Raw genomic sequence first — 17361 nt, forward strand, 5'->3', positions numbered from 1 at the left:
ACTTCTCTGAAAGAGTGGTAATGCATTGGAGCAGGGTGCCTAGAGAGGTGGTGCAGTCACTGTTCCTGGAAGTGTTTAAGGAAAGCATAGATATAGTACCTAGGGCATGGTTAGTGGGCAGTAATGGTGGTAGGCAGACAGTTGGACTAGATGATGTTAGAGGTCTTTTCTAACCTCAATGATTCTGTGATTCTATGAATTAACATTGCTTTTTCCCCTTTATGATATTTTTCCCATAGATGTTGGAGTAATATGAAGAACTACAGTCTGCAGGCTTGACTCTGCTACTTTCCCAAGGTTGTGCACTCATTCTGCACAAGCACATGCAATCTCTACCTGAGGTGAAAAGCTGAGAAAATCAGATGCACAGCACACCTCTAAAAGCTTTGCTGTTCCTTAATCCTCTAACCTAATTTGGTGCTGCTTTTAATATGACTTGTGCATTGGCAGCCTTGTGAGAGACAGAATACTAAAAGAAAAAAATTAGTTATAAGTGTAATGCTAGATTTTCTGCTTTTGAACGCTCAATAGAAAAGCGAAGGGCTAAGAAGATTTCTTTAATGTAGCAGAGACTTTCCAACAGAGAGATAAATAGGTCTCACTTCTCCCATTCTCTGCTACAAATCAGAAATAAGTCCCCGGGAGCTAATATTGTACTAGCAATACAGCACTATGAAAGGGGGATTTTGGCACTTGTATTTTTGTTGTTCTTTTAATTCATGCAAATGCTTTAGATTCTGGCAAGCATTTAACCCTCTCAGTTGAACTATATTTGGGGTGCATCGTAGCACTTTTAAATATTCAGGACAAAACCTTGAACTGGTGTTAAACTCTGTCACGCCTTTGATTTGTGGTGGTACTGATTTCCAGCAGACTTGGAGCTGGCAATGAGAAAATAGAGGCATTCTCTCCCACTTTCTGCAAAGCCACCCTCTTTTCCTTCAGCAAAATAGAAGGCCTTTGGCTTGATGTTTTAATGATTTCTTCTTATTGATTCAATATTTGATTGTGAGGTGTGGCTGGTGGTGCCTATTCTTGTACAACTTTGTCAGATTCATTTACGACAAAATATTTATGTTGAAATCCAAATCCAACCCTAATCCTGTAACTCTCAGTTACATTTACTATTTACTCTTCTTTCTGAGAAGAGCTGAGCTCTTGTTTTCTACGATGCATGAATACGATGTTGAACTAAACTATTTTTGCCCCAGCAGCTTACAAAAGAATGTAAGGAATTTTCATTCTCTTTTCTCTAGGGTTTATTTCATCATGCTTTTCCTCTAATACTCCATATTTTCTTACGCTCTAAGATAAACAGTAGTGATCTTTTCAATACCTGTAGTATTGGTATTAAGAAAAGTCTTTAAATCATCCTATAAAACGTGATAGGAAATGCTGCCTATGCTATATAATTCTTCTGGACTGCTTCTAAAAACCTATAGAAAGGTTATCATTTTCTATAACAAAGACAGACTTCTAATGCACTTTCTACAAAATCCTCTTGGGTTTCATTCCTATTAAATTCTATAGGACTGAAGATGCCCCTAAGGATTATTCTGATAAAAGCAAGAGACCATTTTGCTGGGTAATGTGTCTTTAGCTGGGATGTTTTCACCCTTGCTTTTTGCAATTATCTGCTAAAACTTTTTCACCCTTCTTTAATTTCTCAGCTGTCTTTTCCATTCTGAAAAATGCTGGTGAGATCTCTCTTGCTGAATTTCAGATGGTAAGGCTGTCAGAAGTGTAAATATTTTATAGGTGATGATTTGGCTTTCCAATAAATTAGCACTTCCTGAAGTCCTCTAGAACCTTTCAGACCTGGCTGATAAAATGCTGTCATTTGTACCAGCGCACTGCTTTGGCATTCCCTGCTCTGCCTTCCTGCTCCTGAGGCCTGCATGGCACCTAAGGGCGACTTCCTTTATTTTGTGTTTGTTCCTTTTGAGCAGTGGCCTGAAGGATCCCTTTCAAGAGGTGTTTTCACTGGTAGTGAAAGAAATGGTGTGTGTTGACACTTCCTATTTCTCCTTGCTGTTTCTCTGCTATGGTTGGAGTGCTTTTTAGTCCCTTCTCTTCTGGTAGCAAAGGGCTTTTCAAGCTTCTAATTGCCCTGAGATGGGAAAAATGGCGGCAAGATCATATTTTATATGATCATATTAATCATATTATCATATAATTTAGACTTACATTACTTACATTCATGCTGAATGCTCTGACTTGTCTCTTTAGCTGTATCTTCACCTCTTAAGAGAGCTCAAATCCAGAGTTTAACCTAACCTAGTTGCACAAAGTACCCATGATGAAAAACCCTTCTCCAGTGAGAGCAGCAGTCCTGCTTGGGCTCACATGGCATGACATCTTTTCATGAATGGAACATCAGGACATAATGGGCCTCTCTGGCAGTCTTGCGTGCCATATGTTGAGTGCAGCTGGTATGTGGCACCATCGCTGAAGCAGATAATTTACCGCAGGAGGAAGAAACAGACTGCATGTGCCAACGTATCAAGGTTAAAAGCAGTGGAGATGAAGACACCATGGAAAGGGGTGTTGTAGAAATATGTGTGGGGAGTTTGTTCAGAAGGGAAATAACTCTATGAAAATCCCTTCCGTTATTCTGCAAGGCACTGGTTCATTCCTCCAAGGGAGGATGGGGACTGCATTACAAGTGCCTGTAGCCTTAGAGTACATTTACTATATCTGGGTGCTTCTCTTGCTGCAGACCATGGAAAAAATACCTTTTTTTAACATAAAAGAGACTATCTATATCTGTATGTGTGAATTTGGAAGACAGAGGGCTTAGATTGTTGTTTTATCTTGGGAAACAAAGGTGTGATGGACTGATAAGATGCAGTGCTTTCAGACTGGTAGGACTTGTGCTCCTTCCGTTGTTCATGATGTTAACATTCTTTTTATTTACTCTTTTGATTCAGCTTGAGGATTAATTCAAGAGGGGACTGTTTCTTTCCCCATGTACAGCAGCCCACTGTCTCTTCCAAGGGTAGGGTGAAGTATGCCTGAAAACACATTCTTCTTAAGACACCCAGCAATAATGTTGAGTGAGATGGCATAACTGGGATAAGTCTGAGGGGGGCATGTTTGGAGAGAAGAATCACTATTTCTCAGAGATTTGATATTAAAAATCTTATTTCATGCAGTATTCTCATCCGAAGTGCTGTGCTGTCTCATTTTGGCACACTGGAAGCGAATTGTTGGCTCTGATTGTCTAGTCTAGGAATTCAAATGTAGCTACATCCTCCTAAGACCCTGTAATAAATACAAGAAAGCAGAATTAACTTTCAGGCACCCTTATTTAAGCCTCTATGCCTAGCTCAGATGAGATTAAGGATTTTGTTTCCCTGGCTAGACCTTGGGATTTTACCTCATTTTTAAAGATAACCAAACAGCAACCTTACACCATTTTTGTCAGGATATTTCATATAACCTGGTTTTATCTTCCAGGATAATCATACTTCTTCATTAGGAGCTATGTGGCTATTTTGGGCCAATGCCCAAAGGGTGAACCTTCACCATTGAAAAGAACAAATCTGTGTGGTCTGAAGCAGAATGTTTGTTTGTTAGTCCTTCTATTGGCTTATCTACACAAGGCTTTTTTGGGAGATGGGGCTCACTTTCTCTTTCTTTGCCCTTCAAGTCAAGCCAAAGCACAGAGTCCACGAGCTAATATCCCTAATTGATATAAAATTAATCCCATGAAAAATGAACTTCACAATGATAAGAGGAAGCAGCTTAGCAAATACAGCTGCAGAACAACACCATGGCTTCCTTCTCCAAATACAGCTACTAGATTCAGTGGGTTTGACTTAACATGATTAACTTCATCTAGGGGAACATGCATCATTTGACAAACTAAGATGAGGGGACCCATAGCGGCTCTTCTAATCTAAAAACAAAGCTGGAGCTCTAAGTTTAGGCTTCCAGCAGAGTTTACCTTGCAGAGACATCAGGACAGAGCCCACAGCAAATGATTTAATTCCCCCTTCCCCCAGTGTTTGTCTCCTTTATCCAAATGGATCAAGCTTACTTGTAAAACTGCCATTTTGTTCCCTTCTTCAAGACAGTTTGTGTTCTTTATTCCCCCTTTCTCCCCCACTAACTAAATCATATTGGACATTTCACACTGAACACACTGATAGTCTCTAAAATATCAAATGCTTTATCCCTAGAAGCCCCCTAGGAGTTGCTTTTTTTAATGGATTAACTATGACAGAGACTGCACTCCCACAGTTTTTAAAATATACAATAAGTATATTACATACTTTTAAAGCTATAAATAAGATTTATACACAACCCATGGGGATTTTCCATTAAAACTTCATAAATCACATTGTACATTATCCTTTTTAATCCTCAGCCTTGCAGTGTTAGTCACCAGAAAATATATTTAACCCTGTATAAAATTCATGATAAGCATGTATAAAGAATGTTAACGAGAGCTTTTATGTGCTCTGTATTTTCTTACCCTAATGCATTTTTTTCCAGGCAATTATTTGTAATAGTAGCAGTTATCTCCTGGCCGCACTTTATTAACTGAAAATCCAGGTGCTCTGCCTGGAATAGGATGGGCTCAGAGCAGCATCACTGGCTCTTTCTGCTTTATCCTCTCCTCAGCTGGAGGGTTCCCTATTGTTCAGTGCAAAGAGAAGGCTATGTTCAGATTCTGCATCTCATTTGCCCTTGCCTTGCTGATTAAGCCTTTCCCTTCTAGCGAATGGCATACGAGGAGGAGCACTGATCTACTTGTATCAAAGTGCACTGCCTTCAGCTATTTAGCCTAACGTCACAACATTCCCTGTTGTCTGCCTCCACGGTGGTGGGGTTCCATAAGGACTGTTTAACTCTCTATTATCCCGTCTTAGTATTTTGGGAACAGAATGAAAATGAGACTCTATGTGGCAGGATCTAGTCATGTGAACCATAGAAGTGAAAAGCTCAATCATCTCCGTGTCCTCCTCTTTAAGGTTCCAGAGAAAGGAAGGTGTAGATCCAACCCATTGGTTTTATGTTTTTCTCACGCTTTAATAATAAAATAATAATTAAAAAAAAGAAACATTAAAAAAGTAATAGAAGTTTTGTTACTTATAGAAATTAACTATATAATATATTTTATATGTTGCCTAAAACAATTCCTCTTCACTCAGTGCAGCCCAGGCAGCCAAAAGGTTGGACACTCAACACTGTGAACTTTATGTAGGAGTGTTCCTGCTCCAAAGGCTTTCATGATCTTTATTTTTTTAAACTTCTCCAAAAGAGTGGTCAGACACTGACACAGGCTGCCCAGGGAGGCGGTGGGGTCACCATCCTTGGAGGATCCTTCCAGAGCCATGGAGAGGATGGTACCTAGGGACATGGTTAGCAGGCAGTATTGGTGGTAGGTGAACATTAGGACTAGATGATCGTAGAGGTCTCTTCTGACCTTCATGATTCTATAATTAATCGATCGTGTTGGAGATTCTCTGACATTGTGTTGCCAGTAACAAGAAAGCATGTCTGTGTCAGGACCAAACTGAACCTGGAATTTTCAGTTTGTATAGGTGACTGTAAGTTTAAAGTTTTGAGGGGCTTAGTTGGTTGAGGATTCCTTGAGCTGTTAGTGTGTTTTTTTTAACTCACATATGTGGTTTTTCCTCTGTTGACTCGAAGATGAAAAAGATTTATTCCCATCATATCTACACATAATTTTAAATTCGCAGCAATTGCACTAAGACAGAACTGGAATTGCCTGTGCCCTGGTGTCAGTTCCATCAGACAAACTGAAAGCAATGGATCCTAATGAGGTGCTGTAAGAGATCTGTTTCTATCTCTGTGATTGTGGAGACACCAAGTGAACCTGTTTTTTGTCCTTCCAGCAGCTGAGCAAACGTGTTTTGCCACTACTGACATAAGGCAGTCAGAACAGAATGATCATGCTTATGCTCTGGACTGCAGCTGCCCTGTGCAGGCAACTACATGACCTTATTTCAGAAGGTTATCACAGCTTACAACATCACCTCTTCTGCTGTACCTAGTTATCAACCAATGCCCTTCCCACCCCTTTCCAGCAGCCCAATTTCTCCAAAAAAATCTTTCTTTCTCTCTGTGAAGACCCTTTGTAGCGATCTGATAATTCGCCTTCTTCCTTCCCCTGTCAGTGCCAGCTCTGTGACAGTGCCTGTGTTGTTGCTCTTCCATCATAAGTCCCAAGGTGGTTGAAGGCAACTTTGTCCTATCTTTGCTCGGGAGACATTGCTGAGCAAGCTCTGACCTACCTAACTGTGACAGCTGCTGCTTAGATTCAAAGCCTTATTGCGATGCCTGACTTTCTCCCTTGCATCCTAAAGCTTGGCCAGAGCTGTGTTTTTCTTTGTATGCTCTATGGTGATTTTCCCCAGTGACAAAGGCAACAGTTCTTCTACAGCTGGAACTGTTGGCCTCAGGGCCTTTCGGGGGTTGACCTTTTCATGCATCAGCAAAAGGGATGAAGCTGTAGTGAGAGTCTAAGTGCAACTGATGGCAGAGCAGTTGTATCTGTATCTGAAACACTGAAAATAATTGCACCTTGTACTTCTTACCCCATCTATTTGTTGATTGGTTTTTAGCTGTTATCTACATTCTGCGTGTATTTAGGCTGTAAACTCTTGAAAACCAGGACCGTTGCTTCCCACTTGGAAGAATGGAAGGGAAGGAAGCATCATACAATCTAGGTGTGCTGTGCAGCCATAGTTTTCCAGTACAACCTGATCACCTGTAATGAGATATATGACCAAATGTGCTGTTTCAGTCTGTTCAATGGTGTTTGGGAAGACACCATACGAAAAATAGCAGCAATGTTCTTGAACACCAGGATGCTTTTAAAACACTGGAACATGCAGTGCAGCTGCCTCCCCACCAGGAGCCACTGGCAATCTGACTTAATTAACAGATCCCTTCACATTTTGCAGCGGGGATGTTGTGTTGTAGAAAAGAGTCATCCTAGGAAGAGTGGTGCCTCAACACCGCAGAGAAACAGAGACAAGCAGCAATCTGGATTTTGCTTTAGAGGCTTTTAGAAACAAGCAGCTCTGATTAGCTTACTGCTGGCCCAGCCAAAATACTAATTCATCAGGCTTGGAAAGCTCCATCAAGGAGGAAGACAGGAGGAGTTTCTCATTTTACAGATGTGCTGGAGGACAGGCAGTTGTTTCATAACAGGGTACAGCAGCCTAAATGCTGCAGTGATGGGTGGAGTAGTGGCAGAGTGCACTTTGACGACTGTCTTCAGCTCCTGTTCCAACAGGTCCTGACAGACAAGAACACCTCTATCTTATCGTGTAATGAAGCTTTTCTCAGCAAATGTGAGATAGATTGCAATGATAAGTTCATTAAGAACTAAAGAACAGAATCTTGCAAATAGGGACTGTGCCAATACCTGTCCAAGACAACTTGTGGTCTAAATAGAGATGAAAGAAAAAGCGGAGTTGTGGGATGACAGAGAAAAACAAAGTCAACTATAGCATCAACTATAGAGCCTGGATATGCCTCTGTCTAGGTGGGAACCCCTATGTACAAATCTATTGTGCTTGCTTAATTAATGTGACTGCAGTGTAGATGGATACCTGAAATGACAGTGTGAGAAATTCCTCTGGGGGCTTTATTGGTGTCCAGTTGTGCTCCAGGTAAGAGATTGGGATTCCAGTGCAGTCTGGGAGAACAGCAGGGAAAATGAGAAGGTGACACTTGGGAGCTGCTGATCTACAGCACAGTGGCTATTAACCCAGCAGACATCTATTTTTATTGAAGGAAAAAAAAAATGACAGATCTCCCTGTAAGCTGTATGTCAATTCTTGCTCAAAGGTGAGAAGGTTGCACTGAAGAATCATTGGCAGCTGGGAGCACACCAGGAAGGTAGCCAGTTGGTATCACACTGGGTGAGCCACTTGAGAAGTACTGGCATTTGTGCAATGGCATCTGCTTATGCAGCCTGTCAAAAGGTGCCAGATGCTGTTTGTGCAGTAATAGCTTCTCTGGGTTGACATCTGTGTCCTACAATTTGCAGCTCTTCCTCTTAAATGTTGGGAGGGTACAATCCCTTGCTGCAGAACAGAAACTGAACCCAGTTGGGTGATCTCTATGTGAAGGTGACTGGGCTGATCACAGGTTGCACTCTCTTTACCCACAAATGGAGTGCAACCTGAGATCTCTGAAGATTCTTGACATCATTTCCACGTCTTCACGGTTATCATCACCTCAGGGCGTTGATCCGATCTGTTTAGCATTAAAAATTTGGGGTGAACTATCTTTTTCTTTCATAGCTCTTGCACACAGGAAAGCAGATTAATTTACAGGACAGCTTCTGTGAACTCTGCCCTTGTCATCTACATTTGCCTCCATCATCTTAATTTTTAGTGTCATATCTGAAGAGATCGCCTGATTCTTGTAGAAGGGGGACAAACACATTGCAAGGTTATGTAATGATACCCTTGGAGTCCTGATTGCCTTTTTGAAGGCAGATTCACTGATTTGCCTGTTTTCTCTCCTACTGTTTGGAAGTTAATATATACCTGAAAAATGTAAGTGTGCATATGGTGGGGGAAAAACAAAAAAGAATGAAGGAATATATCAAAATGTTTCCTTACACCAGGTCAGTATCTTTTGTCCACTTTAAAGGCAGAAGAAAGGAGGTACAGGGAAACACCAATTAGGATAAAATGGGCTGTTCATCATGATTTCCAATTCAGTCCTATGAAAAAAGCTATTTCCTATGTGTAAAATATATGGCTTTTCTCTCCACTTCAAGACTACAGGGCAAAAACCTTTGGTTTTATGCACTGATATTCCCAAGGTCATTAAATTTAGGAGCAAGCTTAATATTTAAAAGTACTGGTCAAATATTTCTGACTCACCGTGCAACATTAATATTTTCCCTTTGGAATCCAATGCAGAGAGCTAATATGGCTAATGAAGGACTTAGAGGGCTAATAAGTCCTAAATCAGGCTTCCCATCCTTTTAATTACGCTGCATAATTATTGGAGATTTGCCAACGTCTTTTTAATCTGGTTGATTAATAGGTACCTTAGCCAATCCACACAGCAAACTGTTCACCCTTCAGTGGTGATTGACTATCAGCTGTAAAATTACGGAGGCATTGGCTAAACAGAAAAACTGTGAGTTGCTTCTCTGTATGAAGCACATTTATCACGCGTGTCAAACCTCAGCAGATATTAAGTTTGGTTTCCTCTTTTTTAGGAGGTGAGAAGGTGGTCTGTTCGTTGGCCCAGGCTTCTTCAAGAGTGCTCTAAGGCAGCACATCTTCCCATTGCAGTGCAGTGTTGTACCAAGGGATGAGACATTGGAGCAAGATGCAGTAGAGGTATGGGGCAAAGGGCAGCTCGCAGCATATACAGAATGTTAGAAATGGACTGGAAAAAAGTTACGAGTGCTTCCAACAGCTTGTTTTTCCTATTTTTTACATAAACACTCTGCATTTTAGAGGAATTCAGAGCAGGTATTGAATAAACCTGTTTTTTTGTTTTTTTTCTTCTTTATTTTTCTTTTCGTTCTGAGTGCAACAAGAGGGGAATGCTTCTGTTCTTATATGAGAGCTCAAACTGTTATCAGATGCAAAGCCTGTTTAAATCTGTACCTTGCCAGCAGTAGATCTGGAGAGCTACTGCTCGTGCCTGATCCTTGCTTAATGCATCCTTTGATAATTTGTCTGAATTCATTTGAGCTAGGCTGCGCCATGCAAATCTGACCCACCTTTTGTAAATGGTACTGCACGATTTCGTATTTGTATAGATGTATGGAATTCTACTTTGAAATCACATGTGTTTTAAATTATGCATGCTGTTTAGGGATTGCAAGAGACTAGCACATCGTGATCAAAGAGATTAGGATCTCACCACCCTCTCCACCTGTATTCCTCTTTGAACAAAGCGTGCCAAAGTAATTACATCTCCGAAAATATTTTTTGTGCTGAATAATTCAGTTCAAATGGAATGCATTCTGCGTGCGTTACGCCAAGCTCTGTGCACTGTTTGGGTCTTGGTGGAACGTAGGTGGGACTGGAGCAGTGCTTTCAGCCTTATTTTGGCCTTTGCGTATGAACGTAACTCAGCCTCGCTGCTGTTGGGAGCAGCTGTGTTTCATGAGCATATCACAGTTTTCTCCCATGGATTGGTTGCTTCCATCTTTCTTTTTTTTTTTTTTCTAGAGCTGCAGGTCTGTGACACAATCTCTGTCATTCATTCTGAGATATGCCTGGTAAGCCACAAAGCATTATTTTTGACTACTGATCAGGCGAGCTGTTCTGGAGCAAAAACTCCTGCGCAGATATGTTTTAAAACATTGTCATTATGCATATTCACATATGCCATTTTAAAATTCCCCTCCCTGAAATATTTTTGGCAGTAGAAAGCCAGCCACTGAAATGTTTGTAGATAGCAAACATAAGATGAAGGCTTGCAGGCAGAAGCACAGCTAGTTAACTGTGGGAATGAAAAATATGGAAAGTTCAGTTGCCTTTTTCTCTTTTGTGTTGGCCACCTCTAGACTTCTGAACTCTTATTTTATGTTTTCACCTATGGCCAATCCTCAGACGTGCCTGCTCAGGTGTGCTTTCCATTTTTATACATCACCCCTTATACATTTATTTAAACAACAGCTGTTGATCTTTACCAACAATAAGAGGGTTTCACATGGAGCAAGGTTATTTTACCTACTCGTTAGGGATTCTTCTATTTCATCTTCTGAGGTTTGCTAGGGCATGGATCCTCAAATAATTGCGTGCTTGGGTAACAAGATGTAGTTCAGCTCTCTAAGCCCTTAGTTAAGTGATGGACAGAGTGTAAAGGCGGTGTTGCCCTGATCTTCAGAGCTAACTATCAAGCAAGGCGTTTTTTTTTCTTTTCCAGGAGTGTTTTAGATTAGTGGCTCTGGTTCCTGGATCAAGCTCTAATTTTAACAGCTCTTGGGATAACAGATGAGACTTGATACTGTCTATTCAAATGGAACCGAAATTCCAAGTAAATATAATTGGGCTCTGTAATGAAAATGCCTGTCAAGTGTCAGCCAGAAATGATCTGAGAGGTTGCAGCAGAGCTGCTGACAGGCTCTTAGGTGTAGTGGCACAAGGAAACCAGTATAATACAGTGTGACAGAGAAATAGATTTTTCCATGTACAAGATGTGTATGTTGGTAGAACAGGCTGGACCAAAATTACCGCATGGAATTGATTAGATCATCATGTAATGAGAAGCATAATTTTAGTGGTGGCTTTTTGACGCAATCTTGACAACATAATTAACCTCGGAGATGTTGAGGCAATGAAAATAGAACAGAAACCTGTGTAATTATTGGCAATAAAATACTACCCAAAAAATTGTTACAGAATAATAAAGAGCTTCATCTTTAGCTTTCCTAGCAGATTATCATAATTGCAACCTTTCAGGCCATTGCCCCAAATCCCTTTGCTGTCCTAAATTTCAATTATTTTATTTTATTTTATTTTATTTTTAAGGATCGTGTTATGTACTTTTCTTTGCATGTTCAAAATTGCAGGCAGGCAAATCAGTGTGGTTTTACCACGCCTAGTTAAATTGCACAGCTGTTTGGAGAACTAGGTAATGTATATGATTAAGGAAAAGGTGAAATTAGGTAAGCAGTGCTCAATGAAGAGGAAATTATATGACTCACAACTGATGGCGTTAATGGAAATATGTCTGCAAAGTTGCAGTTTGACTTGAATTACCACTTTGGCAGCTGAAATGCGTAGCTTTTAATTACCTTAGTTTAAGTCAGATAATTGATTCCCTTATATTTTTATTATTATTTATCTCTGCTCAATATTTTATGGAATGTCTTCATAAACCTGCCTTCTGGCTGTATAAATACCCATTAATACTCTCTAAACATAATGTACATAGGGAATTTGTTACGCAGAAAGTTGCAAATAATTCTCCCCCATGTGCTTTCACCTCCCTTCACTCCACGTGTGCGTTTTCTCTTCTCGACAGCTTTTAGGAGATGAACTTCCAACCTTGAGAACTTCTCTATCTTATCCTTAGATAAGTCCTATCCCTTTGGACTGTATGAAGGATAGTCTGTATTGTGATTGTATGGAACGGACCACAGTGTGCCACGTTGACAAATCAAGAAAACCCCTCTGGCAGATGAGAGGAGCTTCAACAGCACGAGTCTGGGTTGTTGTAGTAGATAGCACGGTGAACCTTCAGCCTACAGACAGTTGTCAGTGACTAGGCTACCTACATTTTCATTGTGAGAACATGGTTAATACCTGCACGGAGCAGTCAGCATCAGGGTGTGCTTCAAAAATAATTTCCTGGGTTGTCCTTGCTCTGCTCCTTTGCACGGTGTCCAGATGCTCCAAGCACCCTTTTCACACCTCTCTTCGCCTTTTGCCTAGCAGTCTCAAGGCATTCTATGGGAGAAATCAATCTTCAGAGCATTTCCAGGAGGCAGACAAGGGGCATCAATCCTGCAGCTGGATAGAAGGAAAAGGTTTTTTACATTGAGAACAGTGAAGCAGCCCATAGAGCTGGTGGATGCCCATCCCTGGAGGAGTACAAGGTCAGCCTGAATGAGGCTCTGAGCACCTGATCTGTAGGTGTCCCTGTTCATTGCAGGGGAATTGGCCATTAGTGGTTCCTTCCAACTCAAATGACAATTATTTATGACAATCAGGAAGGAGGATACAGGAGCAAGTAGCTGAATTGGTGGAGGTCATGAGGGAGCCAGCAAATAGGGAAGTATGGGGAAATTGCTGGGTTTGTACCTGGCCAAAGCCACCTTATGCCTCCTTCCTTCAAAAACAAATTGTCTGTCCAGCAGAACATCCAGACGTTGGCTATCCTGCCCATGAGTCATGTAAAGCACTTGGAGCTCAAAACTGCTAAATGGATGGGGAGATGTGAAACCAGAGCTGCCGACTGACTGAATAGTGCGTGCATCTCTTCCATGCACTTGTTAACCATCTCATCACTTCCCCAGCTCAGCTACTTGTAAAACTGGTGATTTAGATTGAGCTCTTTGGAAAAGGCGGTTGGATGGCCAGAGATCTGACACAATGGGACCCAACTCTTTGCTACCATTGGGCTTATTTAATAAAAACCAGTAGGTGATGAGGCACGGTGTGATGCTGTTAGCAGATGATGTGCTTTGTATGGGAAAGATAAGGAACTGTTAGCTTTCAAAGACACAAAGTTGGTAAAAGAAAGTGAAGCTGTTGTAAAACTTGCTCCTCCTCCTGTGAAGGATTTGCTCTTTCTCTTTTTCTTCCAATGTTCCTTGTGTGAATCTAGAAGGAAAAGCAAGTCTTCCCCTTTCAGATTTAAGGAAGGCAGTGCTCTCATGGCTCCATTTAGTCTATAGTGTTTCCTTCTGGAAGGGAGAGGTAAGCATGGCGAGGGCAGAGGACAACAGCAGCACTCCCACCCCAATTACTCAGCCCACTTTTGCAACTGTGCAGCTCCAAGGCTCTCGTGCTGGGCTCAGCTTCTGCCTTTGATGGCAGCAGCAGGAGAAAAAAGCACCTGGGGAGCTGGAAATAGTGCTTAAAGCTGAATTTTATACGTGTTAGCAGGAATGATAAGGTGAGGGGGCGGAAGGAAGACATCACAGAGCCTCTCATTATATATTGACATGGTACCTGATCTCACCATCAGAAAGGCAATTAAGGGGAGAAGGATTTAATATAAAGATGTGACATATACACATACATACATTTACACATGTGTGAGTACTTGTGTATGTTTAGAGTGGTGAGCTGCATGTATTGTTATTAGGGGAGTGATCTATAAATGTTTTGTAGTCTATCTGCATACATTTTGCAGTCCATAAATCAGATATTCAGCGGTGCGCAATACAGCTGAATATTTGAGATAAATGCAACTTGGAAGCAACAATTTCTAAATCAAAATGAAGCATTTAAAATCCACTGGCAGCTTTTATAAATCAGAGACCCAAGATGGAAAACCCCAAGTTCTAGGATGTGTATATCTTTAATTTCGCCTTGTAAATCACAATGGTAGGAAGCAAGAGAGGGGGAGAGAGATTGTTTCTTAAATGTTTACTTGTAGAGGAGCCCTGTGCAGGGAAACAGGAGAAAAGCTGCATTTCTCCTTCAGCTGAGCTTGAATTTAACTGGAGAAAGTTTAGCAGCAAAGCTATGACAACTCGGTGTTCTTGGCTTCTTTTATTTTTACTTTTCCTATTTGGATTCCAGCTTCCAAACATGATTTGGTAGCAGCTCAACAAATCAGTGTTCCTGTGTTCAAAGTAGGAAGTATTTGAGACATCAGCAAGGTTTGAAATGTACACCCCTAAGACCAAAAATGATGAGAATCATAGAATTAATCAGGTTGGAAAAGATCTTCAAGAATCATCAAGTCCAACCTCAAATTTGGATTGTGGAGTTTCTCTCCCATCCCACGTGGCCTGACTGGTGTCATGAGTTGATTTTTCTGTAGGAAATCATTATTGGTAGTGGCAGCTGGATTTGGTGCTTATCAAATATATCCCAGCTTCTGCAAGCAGCATTCCATATTTATGTTCAGCACTTCAACAGATGCAGATGACAAACCAAAGGCATCACAGTTAATGGAGCGAATCGATGCCGTGATCAGCATTGGAAAAATCTGGGCCGAAATTCTCCTTGTGTAACCAATATTTAGTCTTCGAATGCAGAAACTGAAGCTTCAGTTGAATCATAGCAAGATTTTGTTATAAAATAGCTACTCCGTATTTCTGAAGAGCAGTCTAAGTAGATGTATACTGAGATTGGCAGCTGTCTTCCATGCATATGCCGGGAAAAATTCAAAAGGTTTGGTGGTTCATTTCACATATTCAAGTTTGTCCTTGGCTTCCCTGAAGTGTGAGAATTTTTTAAGGTGTGTAAATCTGAGCTGTAAATTTAACAGCAGACAGATTTTGTCGGAAGATGCTGCAGTTTCCACCTCTTCCCTCATTTGCAACTAATTGGCACAAAGAAGTGACCAGGAATGAAAAGAAGTTTTCTGCAAATACAGAGATAACAAAAAGAGTCCATTTCAGTTGTGCTGTGACATCAGGGCCTTGGAATGGATTTGTTTAGCTTGACCTCAATACTGAGCATAGCTTGTCATGGGAGGAGAGCTAATAATTCCTTTTTGTCCTAAAATCTATTAATTTAACATGAGCCAGAGTCTGGCTGATTTTGGACAGGGGTTTTTGTCTTGAAAGATGTTGGGCTTATTATCTTTGAATAACAGAGATGGGACATCACCAGTCTCTTACCCTGCATTAGCTTCTCATTCTGTGTGATATCTTTATTCTAGCACATCTTTCTCCATAGAGAAGCAACAGGTGGGTTCCCTTAGCTCAGGTGTTCCCTCCAGGAAGTAAGCAGGTTTCCAGAACGTTAGAAGTGCTGTGAAAGCAAATGTTTGTATGCATGGAGAGTTTTATAAGAATCACAGAATTGTTACAGTCAGAAAAGACCTCTAAGATCCCCAAGTTCAACCCTTATCCATCCCCACTGTGCCCACTGTCCCTCTGTGCCACATCTCCACGTTCCTTGAACACCTCCAGGGATGGTGACTCCAGCTCCCTGGGTAGAAGTGGGGCATCTACTAAGATGTGGCAATACTTGAAAGCACTGCTGCTGGTGGCCAGGAGCGAGCAGTGGGAGAAGCTTTTCTCCATGGGTTTCTTGTACGTCTGTCCTGACCCGCTGTGCTAATGTGGGGCTGGATGAACCCCTTGGTCTGACCCAAGCCTGCCGCTTTAATGGTTCACTGAAATGCTAAACTTCAAATTGCTGTGGCTGCCCTTAAGGAGAGTAATAATATTGCCACTTCAATGTTATCTATCCTCATTTTGAGCCCTGTGATGCAGGCTATCCAGATGGTGCCTTTCACACCTCCTCTTCACCAGCTTGGGTGTATCTTAGCACATTCTCCCTTGCCGTCCTCCTTGGCTTTGACAAGACTCAAACCCTGTTTTCTTCATGTTTAGGTCTTGCCAGTGCAGATGGGTGAGATGTCTAGTGAAAGTCCAAAAGACAGTAATTAGCGCTATTTAAAATTAATGACCATGGTGATTACGCAGAGCAAAGGAGGCAGCAGAAGAGGAGAAAATACCTGCTTCGTGAATAATCAGGTTGACTTTTAACCATCTCTAATTAAAATATTTTGTATTAAATGTGGTGCAGGGGCAGGTAAAGTTCAGAATGGAAAATGAGGGGATTTATTTATTGCTAGTTTCTGGGAATTGGATCTTCCATGTGCATTAGTGGCTGTTGAAAGATACTGGAAAATCGGGATATTTCTTGCTGGATGCAGACCCCAGTGCTACCATTAACAGTGAACTTCTGATTGTGAAATGGTAAAAGTTGTGTTTCCTGGCTTGTTCCTTGCTAGCAGTGAGCTCTCTCACTGTGCTTAGAGCTGTGACATCCTGAGGTCCTGTGAATAAGCACTGAGTGTTGGAGGCAAGAGCAATGATGGAAATCTCCTTGTACCTCTTGTGCTACTGAGAATGTAAGGGCTGAAAATATTGTGCAGTTCCTTCCATGTCATGAGAGGATATCTGTGCAAGATGAGGAAATTTAACTTATGTTTCCCCAGCTCTTTTCCAGCTCTTTGTTTCACCCAACCTTCCCTCAGAGAGCCTTTCAGCCACCCTTGGTTCTGAGTAAACTGAAATGAGACTCAACTGGAAAGGGAAGAACTTGGGACCTCCTATTTGCCAATTCATGCTGCTGGAAAGGAATAGAAGCAACAAATGTTGATCTCTGCCCAAGCTTACATAAGGAGCTGAGCTGCTGGCTGGCTGAGAGCAGCACAAAGTGGTGTGTTTTGTAATACATATGCTAGAGGAGGAGGTGTTTATGGGGTCTGTGCAGCTAGCTGGTGTTTGTGAGGCCAGAGGAATGTCCTGCAGACAGCTACAAAGCAGCAGAGTTGGAACTGACAGCAGACAGGGGCTGGAGGTTTTAAATTCCCCGTTACTGCATTCACACTGCTACCGACTGACATCGACTTGAGGAAAACAAAATGAAAGCAGCTCCAGAAGGCAGGAAACCTGTGTTTACTGGGTCCCCATGGCTCTGCAGGTGTTGCTGAGCACAGGCTCAGAGCACCACTGTCTGTGCTCCTGCAGCTCAGACAGGCTGCTCCCGTGCTGCAGATGCTCAGACAAATATGCAAGGTGCTGCTTCCTTCTGTGCAGCCTTCAGCCCTGCTGAGCTCCCGCAGGTGCACATGTGGCTGGTTGCTATTTTGCTGCCAAAATCTAGCAGGAGCACATCAACCCCAAGAGCATTGTTGTGCAGACTGAAAAACATCCAGCAGCGTTATCGGTCCTGAATATTCAGAAATCTGAAATCA

Source organism: Tetrao urogallus, assembly GCF_951394365.1.
Source record: "Tetrao urogallus genome assembly, chromosome: 27".
Taxonomy (NCBI): Eukaryota; Metazoa; Chordata; class Aves; order Galliformes; family Phasianidae; genus Tetrao; species Tetrao urogallus.